This window comes from Microcebus murinus, chromosome 22, assembly GCF_040939455.1.
Source record: "Microcebus murinus isolate Inina chromosome 22, M.murinus_Inina_mat1.0, whole genome shotgun sequence".
NCBI classification, from domain to species: Eukaryota; Metazoa; Chordata; class Mammalia; order Primates; family Cheirogaleidae; genus Microcebus; species Microcebus murinus.
This window is the reverse complement of record NC_134125.1, coordinates 34,659,757-34,673,954: the sequence shown is the minus strand read 5'-3', so window position 1 is coordinate 34,673,954 and position 14,198 is coordinate 34,659,757. Positions and strand designations below refer to the sequence as shown.

Sequence of the window (14,198 nt, the reverse complement as noted above, 5' to 3'; positions counted from 1 at the left end):
CACCTCCTGGTTGTCCCACTCTGAGACCGGGAGCCGGGCTTCGCATTCCCACAGCAGCCGGTCGTGGGCTGAGGACACTTGGGGCGTTGGGAACTCCCTGGCTTCTCCTTGGATTAACATCTGGAGCTGCTTGTGAATTGTGCAGCCACACACACCCGAGTGCAGGTGTCTTCCGCACAGACTGCGGGCCTCGCTCTTCTGAATGCCGCTAGCTTGTGACCCACCCACGGGGAACCTGGTCAGGGTACTTTCTCTCAGGGGCAGACTCTGATCTGGGCGGGCTACTGGTGTCTCTGTTTGCTCGTTTCTTTCTTCCATTTCGGGAAAGGCTTCCTTACTGGGTGTGGAAATCTCCTATGCCTTTCCTCTCCTATTCTGTCAGCTTTAAAATTCTCCTTCAGTTGCCACCCTCACAGATGGATTAGGAAACTCTTTCCGGTGCACTCATTAGTGAAATGACCTCAATGAAGCTGGAATCCAATATCTACTCGCCGATTTTTCGCGAGTCCACACACCGGTGTGGTTGGGGTCCAATGCAGCCCTGGCCAGGCCCAGGGCCCTTGGACTGGGCCACAGGAGGACACAGAGGAGGGTCCCGGCCCCCACGGTAGCAGTTCGGGCAGTTCTCCAAGGGCTTGGGCGTTTTCCAGAGGTAGGAGATGGAGGGGACTGATTTCTTCAGCACCCCAGAAACCACGCCACCCCACCCCACCCATGGGACACATCCCGAGAGGGAGACGCCCCATACACTCGCTCCCCTCCCCCTTGTGCTGTGCCCCAGCCCTGGCCTGGGGGAATAGGTGGCAGCCCACGCCACAGGGCGGGGGGTGGGGGGGGCACAGCTGAAAGGGGTTGTGGGGGAGGGCGGCCCCTAGCTGGGGTCAAAGGGCCAGTGCCCCGCGCGTGCGCAGTCAGCGGCGGAGGTGGTGGTGGCAGTGGCGGAGACTCGCTGGGGGTGGGCAGCAGGTAGGTGAAGGAGGCCAGGCGAGGAGAGGAGGGGGGCTGGAAGGTCCCACCTTGGCCAGTCCAGCCGTGGAGGCGCATCTTCTGTGAGTGTGAGTGACTGTGAGTGTGTGTGGGTGTGTATAGAGAGACAGCCCCCCACCCCGGCCCGCCCCGCCCCGCCTGTCACCCCTGTCCCTCGGAGCCCGCCGGACCCGGCCGGCGAACTCAACAGTCCCGGCCCAGCGCGGGGCCTGGGGCGGGAGGAGGCGGCGGGGAAGCGCAGAGAGGCTCGGCTTCTTGAGCGTGGCAGGGGCGCCCTCCGCCGTCTAGGGCCACACCACCCTGAACGCCCCCGATCTCCTCTGGTCTCGGAAGCTAAGCAAGGTCGGGCCTGGTTGGTACTTGGATGGGAGACCGCCTGGGAATACCGGGTGCGGTAGGCTTTTTTTTTTTTTTTTTTTTGCCTCTTGTTCTGTCCCCTTTCTGGGAGCGCGGCGGCGGCCCGGGGTGGGGGTCACCCCCACCCTCAGCGCCCGCCGCGGTGCCTGGCGCCCCCGCCCGCACCGTGGGGCCTCCTCTTGTCCCAAGCCATGACATCGCCACCACAGGGCAGCATGCGTGGCATCTGGACTGTCAGGTGTGAGACCGAAGGTCTGGTCTGTGGGAACCGACACGCTGGAGGAAACCTTGAGAGTCTGAGAGGGGAGGGAGTTCCAGAAGAAGGCCAGGATGTCATTTTGAGGGAGTATGTGACCAGAACTCGTCCCGTTGCTTTTGGGGTTCTATGGGCTCCACGTAGGAATCTTTGGTCGTGGCACCTGATGTTGGGGGATCCGGAGTGACACCCAGACCTGCTCCACAGGCCTCCTTTTACTTTTCTCTTCGGATTCATTATTTTTAAAAAGTGTCTCCTATCTCTATTATTGCATTTTCTTTTCTCTCTCTTTTCAAGCAGATGATGGGAGTACAAGTATTCAGGTGACATGTGTTGCCCGTGCCCCCCTCCCCCCTGTGTTCTTATTCATTTACCTCTCATGTTGTTCCAGCGTATTGTGGGGGTACCAATGTTAAGGTCGGGTACGTTGCCCTCTCCCAGCCTCCCCCCTCGGGTCAGAGCTTCAAGTGTGCCCATCCCCCAGTCGGTGCGCACCCACCCCATCCCTAATGGATGTGTATGCCCCTCCCCTCCCCCCACCCGCCCGACGCCCACCCGATGAAGGTGATTCCTCTGTGTCCACTTAAGTGTCCATCGGTTCATACCAATTTGCCGGTGAGCGCGAGCACGTGGTGCTCGTGTGTCCATTCTTGGGATACTTGGCTTACTGGAACGGGTTCCAGCTCTGGCCAGGAGAACCACGAGAGGTGCCCTCTCACCGCTGCTCCTCATAGCCGAATGGCACTGCGTGGTGTCCACGCGCCACATTTTATTTATGCACTCGTGGGTCGATGGGCACTCGGGTCGCTTCCAGGTCTTTGCGATTGTGACTTGTGCCCTGACTCTAACCCTAACCCTTACCCAGCCCGTCTCCTCCTCGACCCCTGCCTGACTGACTCCTTCCCACCTGGCCTGTCACCTGTCACCGTCCTCTGCCCCTGCCTGATGGGGCTCCTCCATCGCCTGGGCCTTCCAAGGGCTTGGTGTGGACGCTGGTTCCAGGACGCCCTCCCAGGAACCCGGTAGCAGGGCTGCCCCAGCGTCTCGCGCAACCCAACCATCCACTGGCTGCCTTAGCTAAGTGGCCTGCGGGGGACGTGCTCCCGCTGTGTGGTGGGGGCCCAGCCTGGTGTCTTCTCTGAGGCCCCGGGGCTGCCGCTCCCCGCAAGGGGAGAGCTGGGGAGGTGGGGACCGCCTCCTCATGGGGACGTACACCCAGCTCTCCACGTTGGATTCCGGGGCTCTCTTTCTGCCAGAAGCCCCAGCTGGCCTGCAGGTCCTTAGAGTGGCAAAAACATCCGAAAACTGAGATTGACGGTCCGGTGGGTGTCTGCACTGTTAACGGAAAAAAATTTAAACTCTGTAAAATAATTTTAAAGAGATTTATTTTGAGCCAAATTTGAGGACCATGACCCGGAGCCACTGCCAAGAGGCCTTGGGCAAGTGGACTCGCCGTGGCTGGGTTATAGTTTAGTTTTATATATTTTTAGAGAGACAGGGGTTAGAGGCAAAGTCACAAATCAATACATGAGAGGCATATATTGGTTTGGCCTAAAAAGGTGGGACATTTTGAAGCGGGGGCTTATAGGTTATAGGTGGGTTTAAAGATTCTTTGGCTGGCAATTGGCTGAGAGAGTTAGTCTTTATTTAGAAGACCAGGAAGGATATGCTTACTTTAAGATAAGGGTATGAGCACTCTGGGAGGTCTAGACAGGAGGACATTTGAAATTTACAATAATAGGCGCCTGCTAGGATGTTTGAGTTAAGATATTTTAAATTTATGATAGGCATCTGCTAGGATGCTTGAGTTAAGACAGGGGCTTTTTATTTTTTAGGTGATGTTAATGCCATACCAGAATTAGGTCAGGAAGTAAACCACTGCTTTGTTTGGTTAACAAAAGCCGCTTAGTGGGAATTTACCCTTTGTCAGCCTAACCCTGCTGGCCTCCTTACCATTTGCCAGCCTAACCCAGCTGGCCTTTTTAGGAAGGAGTTTTTAGCAAAAAATTAGAGTTTAGTCTTTAGTTCCCCCTGTTGGCCAAAGATTATTTTATGGAATGTATATGTAGGCTAATAACTAGCATGAGGTCTCAAGGTGCTAGGAAGGCTCATTTTTAGAGATGTCTGGTTTTATGGTGCTAGGAAGGCTCATTTTTAGAGTTGTTTGTCTGGTCGCATGGTGTTGTGAAATAGGTGGTGTTATATTTTAGGGGAGGGACATGACTCTATTTGATTTAATAGCCAATTGTTAAAGGGGGCTAGATAGAGTCAGGCCTCGGGCCTACTCTGAAAAAACTGAACCAGATTTATTTTTTTAGCTATTATGATTTGGGCCTTTGATTGATTTTTTTTTTTTCTTGTATCTGGTATAGCATTTACAGGAAACATAATTAGAGTTATAGGTAGAATTAGAAGGTAGCAAGCAGCCTAACCAGCCAAAAAAATAATTTTTTTTATGCATTATTATATTTTTTTAATCAGACTTATAATGTGTTTACCCTGTGTATTAACAGTCAATTGAACTTTATGGTAAATTTTATTTGAGGATTATAAAACTGATATCAATTTAGAATTTAATAAATGTAATTTTTTTTTTGGACAATTAGTCTTTATAGGTATAATATTTTGAGGAGGGCATAAATTAAACTTGAGAAACATTTGATTTTTAATATTTTAAAGGCAAAGTTATAAGACTAATTTACCTACAACTTGTAACAAAATATAAGCATTATTAACAATTAAGCTAAGGAGGAAATTTAGTAATTTATAGTAAGGTGGCTGATAAATTATTTATTATATTTTTTTTTGGATAAATTTATAACTGATAAAAATTATTTTAAGTTTATAGGAAGCAGAGAAAGACTTTTATGATTGGGATGGCTATTTGCAGCATGTGGCCTGAAAAGACAGAGTATTTTTTGTGTGTCCCTCCTTTATTTGGAGGGTCTAAACTAATTCCATCCCTCAGAATTGGCCCTTATAATCTGGCACGCCCCCTCTTCTGCAATATTCCCTGGGCTCAGAGGGAGGATATTTGAACAAGGCTTTTGCAGATTTTATGGTTTTAAGGTCTCAGAGATTAGGTAAACTTGTTAATTACCTAAAATTTGTTAGGACTCTAGAAAACAAAACAAAAGAATTAGTAATGTTTTAAATAAAGAGTCTTTATATGAAAATTTAGTTCTATTTTATGAGGGTTGAATTAGCTATACTTATGGTCATATTAAATTTTTAATTAAAGTCTTGGAACTTTGTTTTGTTTTAGTCTAGTGGTATACATAATTTTTAAAGTATACATAATCTCTAATACTTAGAAACCAGTATTTAAGTGGATTTGTCAGTCCTTTTTATGGCCTTTACTTGAAGAAGCCAAAATTAGACTTAGCCAGAAAGAACTATTTTTTGAGATGAATTAAAGAAAAATAATTACTTAAAAGATGATAAAACTTGACTAGCCATGGTTACAGAGAGTCTAAATTGGTTATTTTGTGACATATAGCAATTTTACTTAATAACTATAATTATTACTGATAACACATATTAAGACATGTCAATATTTTATAATATTAGTATATTAATAACATACTTATAAGTACAGCCCAAAGAAAGTTAAACACCATTTTATATTTGACAATGTTCCCTGGATAGTTTTGACACATTAAAATAAATTTAAAGTCTGTCTTAGACTTTTGGTGATTTTAATGTGTAAAAAGCTAGTTTAAGGTCAAAAGGCTGGATTTAGAATTTAAGTTTTGGAAAGGTTGTCAAATATTAAAGGCTTAAAGTATTTGTGTATATATAATTATAAACCACTATAAAATAATTTTAACAAAGAGAGAGATAGACATTAAATAAATTTAAAGGTGATAAAGTTATATGGATACAAATTTTAACCTTTCTTTAGTTTTTTTAGTTAGTCAAAACCTAATAAAGAAGCCGGGCGCGGTGGCTCACGCCTGTAATCCTAGCTCTCTGGGAGGCTGAGGTGGGTGGATTGCTCAAGGTCAGGAGTTCAAAACCAGCCTGAGCAAGACCCCGTCTCTACTATAAAATAGAAAGAAATTAATTGGCCAACTGATTTATATATGTAAAAAATTAGCCGGGCATGGTGGCACATGCCTGTAGTCCCAGCTACTCGGGAGGCTGAGGCAGTAGGATTGCTTGAGCCCAGGAGTTTGAGGTTGCTGTGAGCTAGGCTGATGCCACGGCACTCACTCTAGCCTGGGCAACAAAGTGAGACTCTGTCTCAAAAAAAAAAAAAAAAAAAAAAAACCTAATAAAGAGAGCACAGGGATTATTTGACAAAGCATAAAATGTTTTACCAATGCATAAAATGCCAATTATTAAAATTAAACACCTTTTGTACTACACTACTTTTTATATTAAAAGGAAAAAACGTTATAAAATTAAAATGAGTATATATGTTATTTTATTAAGAGTAAATTAATATTGACAGAAATCTTTGTTTTAGCCAAAATTTTTTAATACATTTTTTTATAAACTTTATTTTTACCTGCACGTACCACACACCATTTATAAAACATACCTTAAAACTTTTGATTTTGTCTTAACATTTTTTTTTTAAATAACTATTTATTTTAGGACAAAAATTTTATGTAAGATTCTTTTTTTACATTATTTTTTTTGTTTAACCTTTTTTACCAAAATATATTTTTATATTCATTGTCTCTTTACATTTTTTTTTATATAAGTGGAATTTTTTATTTTTTTTTAAATTTATTTTGATTTAACCTTTAAATAACCTCTGAATTAGACAAAGTTATACATTTTAATAAGAACATTTTGTTTTATAATTTTTTTTATTAAAAAAATCTATTTTTTTTGTTTAAGAAAGGAGACTCAGTGTCTTAACCAAGTATAAGACTTATTAGACAGACTGCAGTATAAGTTAATAAGGAAGCTGAATTTGTGTCTTTTTTTGCAGTTTATTAAAAGGTGAATAAAAAATTTTTTGTTATTCTTATTATATGACAATTTAGTTTAAAAGAGAAAACCAAATTTTATTGTATTAGTGTACTAATGATTAAAGTTAATTTTAATAAAATTTTATAAACAAATTTATTTAATTTTAACCTATAAGACTATAAGACCTTTATATAAACTTTTTATAACCTTTAACTTTTATATTTACTTAATTTTTAATGATTATTTACATATTGAATAAGTAGTTTTAAAGAAACCAATAAATTAAACAAAATAATGGACTTAAACAGAACTCTAGAACAAATGGGCCTGACTGACATTTTATAGCACATTTTACCTCAAAACCACTGAATATACATTCTTCTCATCAGCTCATGGGTCATTTTTTAAGATTGACCATATTTTAGGACACAAGGCACGTCTCAAACAATTTTTTTTTTAAAAAAAAATAGAACATATACTATGTCTCTTTTTAGATTATAATGAAATAAATGTAGAAATTAACCCTAACAGGAGCTCTCATTTTTATATAAAGTCATGGAAACTAAACAACCTTTTATTAAATGATTACTTTATAAACGAGGAAATTAAGATGGAAATTAAAAGATTTTTTTTTTAACTAAATGACAACACAAGTTATTAAACACAAGTTATTAAAACCTGTGGGACACAGCTAAAGCATTCTTGAGAGGAAAGTTTGTTTTTATAAATGCCTATAAACAAAATTATCTTTTAACAAAACTAATACTTATGCTGTATAACATTTTATTAAAAGAATTTTTGTACAGAATTGTTTTTTTTTATTTAGAAGTTTTAATTATACGTACTGATTATAATATTAACTCTTAGAAAAACTTAGGAAGTTAAATTAACTTTGAACTGTTAGTCACCAATTGTATTAATATTCTTAAATATAAAGCTATGAAGGTATAAACTTAAACTTATATTTAAGAACTGATGTTTTAGTACTTTACCTTACAAATGACCCATTTATAAGGGACATATAATGACATTTTATGATTATTTTTTAACTTAACATGACTTTAAGATTTGTATTTATTGCATTTGTATTTATCTAATTTATTTATATTAGCACCTTACTTAGATTTTAGCTATTAAAAGTTTAAGTTACTTTATTAACCATTTTTATACCCTGTAAACTAGATATATATAACAGAACACGGATTAAAATATAAACTCAAATCTTATTAGAAACAATAAGCATTTAAATAAGACTTGTTATTTTAAACAAAATATAACATTACTTTTAAATTTTGTAAACATAGTAGTCATTTTAGAATATTTTGTTTAAAGGTATTTGCTAATTAGATCTTTCTAAAACATTACATTTTTAAACAAAATTTATTGGCATTATAGGGGAATGTCTCTGGCACCCAAAGTTTGGGAGCAAAGGCCACTGTTCTCTTAAAGGCTTGCTGAAAATTTACTGACATTAAAATTAATAGGATTAATAAGAGAAGGACTTAAAACTTATACATGGACGTTTTTAGAATGAACACAAAGATGCAGGGGAAATTGTCTATTTTTTTATGTTTAAAGTATGGACAGCTGTGTAGAAAGATGATTGGACAAAAAGGATATGAGCTAATTTTAACAGGCTTAGTGGCAGAACCAGCAAGGCATTTTATATTTAGATTTTGCTTGGCCTCTTGAGTGTGCATTTTTCCCTTTTGGGTGTAGGACAAAGCCCTTTTTTTTGGCATGGGGTTTTACAGTAAAACAAAGTAGGTCAGATAATTGCTTTATGGCCATTTTACATGAATAATTTTAGGTTTTATGGCTAGCTTTAGGGAAGAATTGGCACAAGAGGTGAGCAAGGTCAGAAAATTTTGCTTTTGAAGCCTTTATTTTAAGCTAGTTTTTTTTTTTTAATCCCATTAACATAAGATCTCCTGGCTGTAGACTGAGGAAAAAAAACTTTTAGCACCATTTGTCAGCACCTCAAATAATGATATAAAGTGGTAACATGCTTTTTACATGAGGCTCAAGATTAAGCTGTTAAAAAAAAACACAAACTATCTAAATGGTTTCAAAACAATGTTTAGTGCATAAACTTGAGCACATTTATAGAGTAAGATTACTTTGAGAGTCTCATGGATTTTAACCATCATTTACTTTTTATCTTAAATTGCTATATAAAAATTAATAATTTAGAATTTTTTTTTTAGGCAAAAACTCTATTATAGTAACACAATGTAATTATAACTAGCTAGATTGTAAAGAGTAGGACAAAAATGGACAAGACCAAGGTAAAACTAAAGCTTTTAATTTAAGTTCTTTATAACTTTCAGGACAACTTTGAATTCTTAACAGTACTGTTAAATGAGTTGAACACACCTTGTGCACCTCTCTACAGGCATTGAATGAGTGGAGGTAAACTATTTTTGCAGTTAGGATTAAAAGACCAAAACTAAAATGTTTTTTTTTTATACACCTTTAACGATTAAATTTGGATTTTTTTTCCCTCTACTTGGTGTTTTATTTATTCTAATTTGCTGACTCAGGCACATTTGCATTTTTACCTTAAAGTTAAACACATAAGTATTTTTGTTGGTAACCCAGATTTAGTTAATATCATTTGACCAAATATTAATTTTACTTTACTTATCAAAAATCACCCATTACTTTGTCTTTGGCTGAGTTTACATTTTTATTAAACCTTTACACGTCAAGAACTTAAAAATGTCTAGTAAAACCCAGGCAAAAACAAATGTATGCTGACAGTTTGAAAGCATTTTTACTATTACTTTACTAATAACACCTTATTTATTAATAATAACACAGCTTATTTACCAACGGTTACTAAATTCACATGAAGCATTTGGGTTTAATTTATGAGCGCTTCTTTAATTTTAAAACAGTCTGAAACCTATAAGCACAAACATGTGATACATGGACAGACATAAAACATACCCAAACATATACACTCTCTCAGACGCACACATATAAAGTTCTGATAAATTTTACCTTAGAATGTTAGCCATGAAATGGTAACACAAACTCACCAGTCTGTAAAAGAAAGCTGGATCTAAATTTCTTCTGACGAGACTGGAACTTGTACACCTGGCAAACTTTAGTTGACCTGATAGGTAACTTAATTAGGCCTGTGGATCAAAGTTTTGGGTAAAGCAGTTTCTATGGCAGTTTGATTTTTTTTTTTTTTCAGTGCAAAATGAGTTTTCTAAGTTAGCATTTTAGCTAGAACTGGCTGCAAGGTCTCTAGGTAGCCTTTCAATTGTAAATACCGCAAACAATGAGTTATCTTAACATCACTAGAAAAAGTTAGCAGATTTTAGAGTAGCCAGAAAGGAAGAGAGATAGCTTGAGACATTTTAATAGTGGGGGGTCGACCATTTTAGCTCTGAATTTTTCTTGATGTAATTTTGCCCTTTCTTAAAACCTTGTGCACAAGAATTAGCTATAACCAGCTGGAGCCCTAGAAAAACTGGCATGCCTTTGAATCTTTTCGTTTACAAAAATACTTGCAAGTAGAGACGCCACAAACCAACTGGGGTGCCCCAACAGGAGTCATTTTCTTTGCCCTTCCTCACTCTTAAGTGGAAAAAAAGGCAACGGAGAAAGCCCTTTAGAATGCACCTCCAAAACTAAATTAGGATCCCAAACAACAATTCCTAGGAAAAGAACCAGCTCAGAATAAACCAAGACCATCAACCAAAAACGGGAGGTCCGGATCTCAGGAGGACTTACCAGTTCCCGCCAAAGGAGAAGCTCGGAGTCGGAGGCCTAAAAGGGCCATGCCGGTACCTGGCGCCGAGTCCGCGCTGCTCCTTAGGCGGCCCTGAGTCTTCTCTGAGATCCTGCCGACTACGCCAAAATTGTTAACGGGAAAAAATTCAAACTCTGTAAAATAATTTTAAAGAGATTTATTCTGAGCCAAATTTGAGGACCATGACCCGGAGCCACTGCCAAGAGGCCTTGGGCAAGTGGACTCGCCGTGGCTGGGTTACAGTTCAGTTTTATACATTTTTAGAGAGACAGGGGTTACAGGCAAAGTCACAAATCAATACATGAGAGGCATATATTGGTTTGGCCTAAAAAGGTGGGACATTTTGAAGCGGGGGCTTATAGGTTATAGGTGGGTTTAAAGATTCTTTGGCTGGCAATTGGCTGAGAGAGTTAGTCTTTATTTAGAAGACCAGGAAGGATATGCTTACTTTAAGATAAGGGTATGAGCACTCTGGGAGGTCCAGACAGGAGGACATTTTAAATTTACAATAATAGGCGCCTGCTAGGATGTTTGAGTTAAGATATTTTAAATTTATGATAGGCATCTGCTAGGATGCTTGAGTTAAGACAGGGGCTTCTTATCTTTTAGGTGATGTTAATGCCATACCAGAATCAGGTCAGGAAGTAAACCACTGCTTTGTTTGGTTAACAAAAGCCGCTTAGTGGGAATTTACCCTTTGTCAGCCTAACCCTGCTGGCCTCCTTACCATTTGCCAGCCTAACCCAGCTGGCCTTCTTAGGAAGGAGTTTTTAGCAAAAAATTAGAGTTTAGTCTTCAGCACGTTTGTGGCGGGCACCCCAGGGAGGCCCAGGGGCTGGCTGGACAACGCTGTCCGCTGGGCGGGGGTGGGGGCGTTTGGAGGAGCAACTGATGCCCTTTGGACTTTGGGTAGAAAGTGTCTGAGGTGTCTCTGAGCCCTGCGCCATGTCGGGGTGGGGGGGAGGAGGAGGAGGAGGAGGAGGTGGGAGGGGCCGTGACCTGCAGTCGTGTTCCCAGGGTGGCATGGCACGTGGCTTCTTCCACAGGCTGCTTGGCCTGGGCTCCCTGCACCTGGGCCTTTGGAGGACTGGCCCTGTGCTTGCCAACACTTCCTGCAGGGACCCAGAGCTGGGAGGTTGCATCTCTCAGCCCTGGGTCGGGCAGAGCCCCAGTGGGCCATGCCCACAACCTCTCTCAGCAGGGGTCCCCCAGAAGGCTCCTTTGGGACCAGGATTCTCTTTTGGGTGACTCTGTAACGTCTGGCCCCTGGATGGAGGTGCACCAGGAGTAGAGGAGCAGGAAGGGGAAGGGCGTGGCCATGCGAGGGGACACTTTGAGGCCAAGTCCCAGCTTCAGCCTGATCCTCCTGGGAACCCCGGAGTGTACATCACACCTCCTGGTTGTCCCGCTCCGAGACCGGGAGCCGGGCTTCGCGTTCCCACAGTAGCCAGTCCTGGGATGAGGACACCTGGGGCGTCGGGAACTCCCTGGCTTCTCTTTGTGGTACCATTTGGAGCTACTTGTGAATCGTGCCGCCACGCACGCCCCAGTGCAGGTGTCTTCTGCACAGACTGCGGGCCTCGCTCTTCTGAATGCCGCTAGCTCGCCACCCACCCACGGGTGAACCTGGTCAGGGTACTTTCTCTAAGGAGCAGACTCTGACCCGGGCGGGCTACCGGTGTCTCTGTTTGCTCGTTTCTTTCTTCCATTTCGGGAAAGACTTCCTTGCTGGGTGTGGAAATCTCCTATGCCTTTCCTCGCCTATTCTGTCAGCTTTAAAATTCTCCTTCAGTTGCCACCCTCACAGGTGGATTAGGAAACTCTTTCCGGTGCACTCATTAGTGAAATGACCTCAATGAAGCTCAAATCCAATATCTAATCGCCGATTTTTCATGAGTCCACACGCCAGGGTGGTTGGGGTCCGATCCACCCCGGGCCAGGCCCAGGCCCCTTGGACTGGGCCAGAGAAGGACACAGAGCAGGGTCCCGGCCCCCACGGTAGCGGTGCCCACAGTTCTCCAAGGGCTTGGGGGTTTTCCAGAGGGAGGAGATGGAGGGGACTGATTTCTTCAGCACCCCACAAACCACGCCACCCCACCCCACCCATGGGACACATCCCGAGAGGGAGACGCCCCTACACTCGCTCCCCTCCCCCATGCGCTGTGCCCCAGCCCTGGCCCTGGGGAATAGGCGGCAGCCCACGCACAGGGCGGTGGGCACAGCTGAAAGGGTTTGTGGGGGAGGGCGGCCCCTGGCTGGGGGCAAAGGTCGAGCGCCCCGCGTGCGCGTGCGCAGTCAGCAGTGGCGGCGCGCTGGGGGTGGGGGGCGGGTAGGTGAAGGAGGGGAGGCGAGGAGAGGAGGGGGGCTGGAAGGTCTCCACCTTGGCGGGTCTAGCCTTGGAGGCGCGTCTTCTGTGAGTGAGTGAGTGTGAGTGTGTGTGTGTGTGTGTAGAGAGACAGCCCCCCACCCCGGCCCGGCTCTCCCTGCCCGCCCCGCCCTGCCCGTCACCCCAGTCCCGCGGAGCCCGCCAGACCCGGCCAGTGAACTCAACAGGCCCAGCCCGGCGCGGGGCCTGGGGCCGGAGGAGGCGGCGGCGGGGAAGCGCAGAGAGGCTCGGCTTCTTGAGCGGGGCAGGGGCTCCCTCTGCCATCTCTGGCCACGCTGCCCTGAACGCGCCCGATCTCGTCTGATCTCCGAAGCTAAGCAGCGTCGGGCCTGGTCAGTACTTGGATGGGAGACCGCCTGGGAATACCGGGTGCCATAGGCTTTTTTTTTTTTTCCTTTTTGCCTCTTGTTCTGTCCCCTTTCTGGGAGTGGGGCGGCGGTCCGGCGGATCACCCCCACCCTCAGTGCCCGCCGCGGTGCCTGGCGCCCTACCCGGCGCCGTGGGGCCTCCTCTTGTCCCGAGCCGTGACACCACTGCCACGCGGCAGCATGCGTGCCATCTCTACTGTCAGGTGTCAGACCAAAGCTCTGGTGTGTGGGACCGACATGCTGGACGAAACCTTGAGAACCTTGAGAGTCTGAGAGGGGAGGGAGTTGCAGAAGAATTCCCAGGATGTCATTTTGAGCAAGTATGTGACCAGAACTCGTCCCGTTGCTTTGGGAGTTCTATGGGCTACACTGTAGGAATCTTTGGTGGTGGCACCTGATGTTGGGGGATCCGGAGTCACACCCAGAGCTGCTGGACAGGCCCCATTTTACATTTCTTTTCGGATTCATTTTCTTAAAAAGTGTCTCTTATCTCTATTGTTGCATTTCCTTTTCTCTCTCTTTTCAAGCAGATTATGGGAGTACAAGTATTGAGGTGACATGTACTGCCCGTGCCTCCCTCCCCCCAGTTTTCTGATTCATTTATTTCTCATTTTCCCCCAGCGTACTGTGGGGGTACCAATGTTAAGGTCGGGTGTGAGGACTAAACTCTAATTTTTTGCTAAAAACTCCTTCCTAAGGAGGCCAGCTGGGTTAGGCTGGCAAATGGTAAATTCCCACAAGGCGGCTTTTGTTAACCAAATGAAGCAGTGGTTTACTTCCTGACCTGATGCTGGTATGGCATTAACATCACCTAACAGATAAGAAGCCCCTGTCTTAACTCCAGCATCCTGGCAGATGCCTATCATAAATCTAAAATGTCATAACTGAGCATCCTAGCAGGCCCGTATTCTTTAATTTAAAGCATCTTAAAACATCCTAGCAGGCGCCTATTGTAAATTTAAAATGTCCTCCTGTCTGGACCTCCCAGAGTGCCCACAACCTTATCTTAAAGTAAGCATATCCTGCCGCACATGGTGGCTCACGCCTGTAATCCTAGCACTTTGGGAGGCCGAGGGGGGCGGATTGCTCAAGGTCAGGAGTTCGAAACCAGCCTGAGCGAGACCCCGTCTCTACCAAAAATAGAAAGAAATT

The 14,198-nt window shown here is 43.7% G+C and overlaps 2 pseudogenes; both read left to right on the top strand.

Annotated features, from left to right (window-relative positions):
- The first annotated feature begins 1,269 nt into the window (after positions 1 to 1,269).
- Positions 1,270 to 1,388, top strand: LOC142863691 (uncharacterized; annotated as a pseudogene).
- An 11,552-nt stretch (positions 1,389 to 12,940) lies between these two features.
- On the top strand, positions 12,941 to 13,059 carry LOC142863711 (uncharacterized; annotated as a pseudogene).
- Positions 13,060 to 14,198: the final 1,139 nt, after the last annotated feature.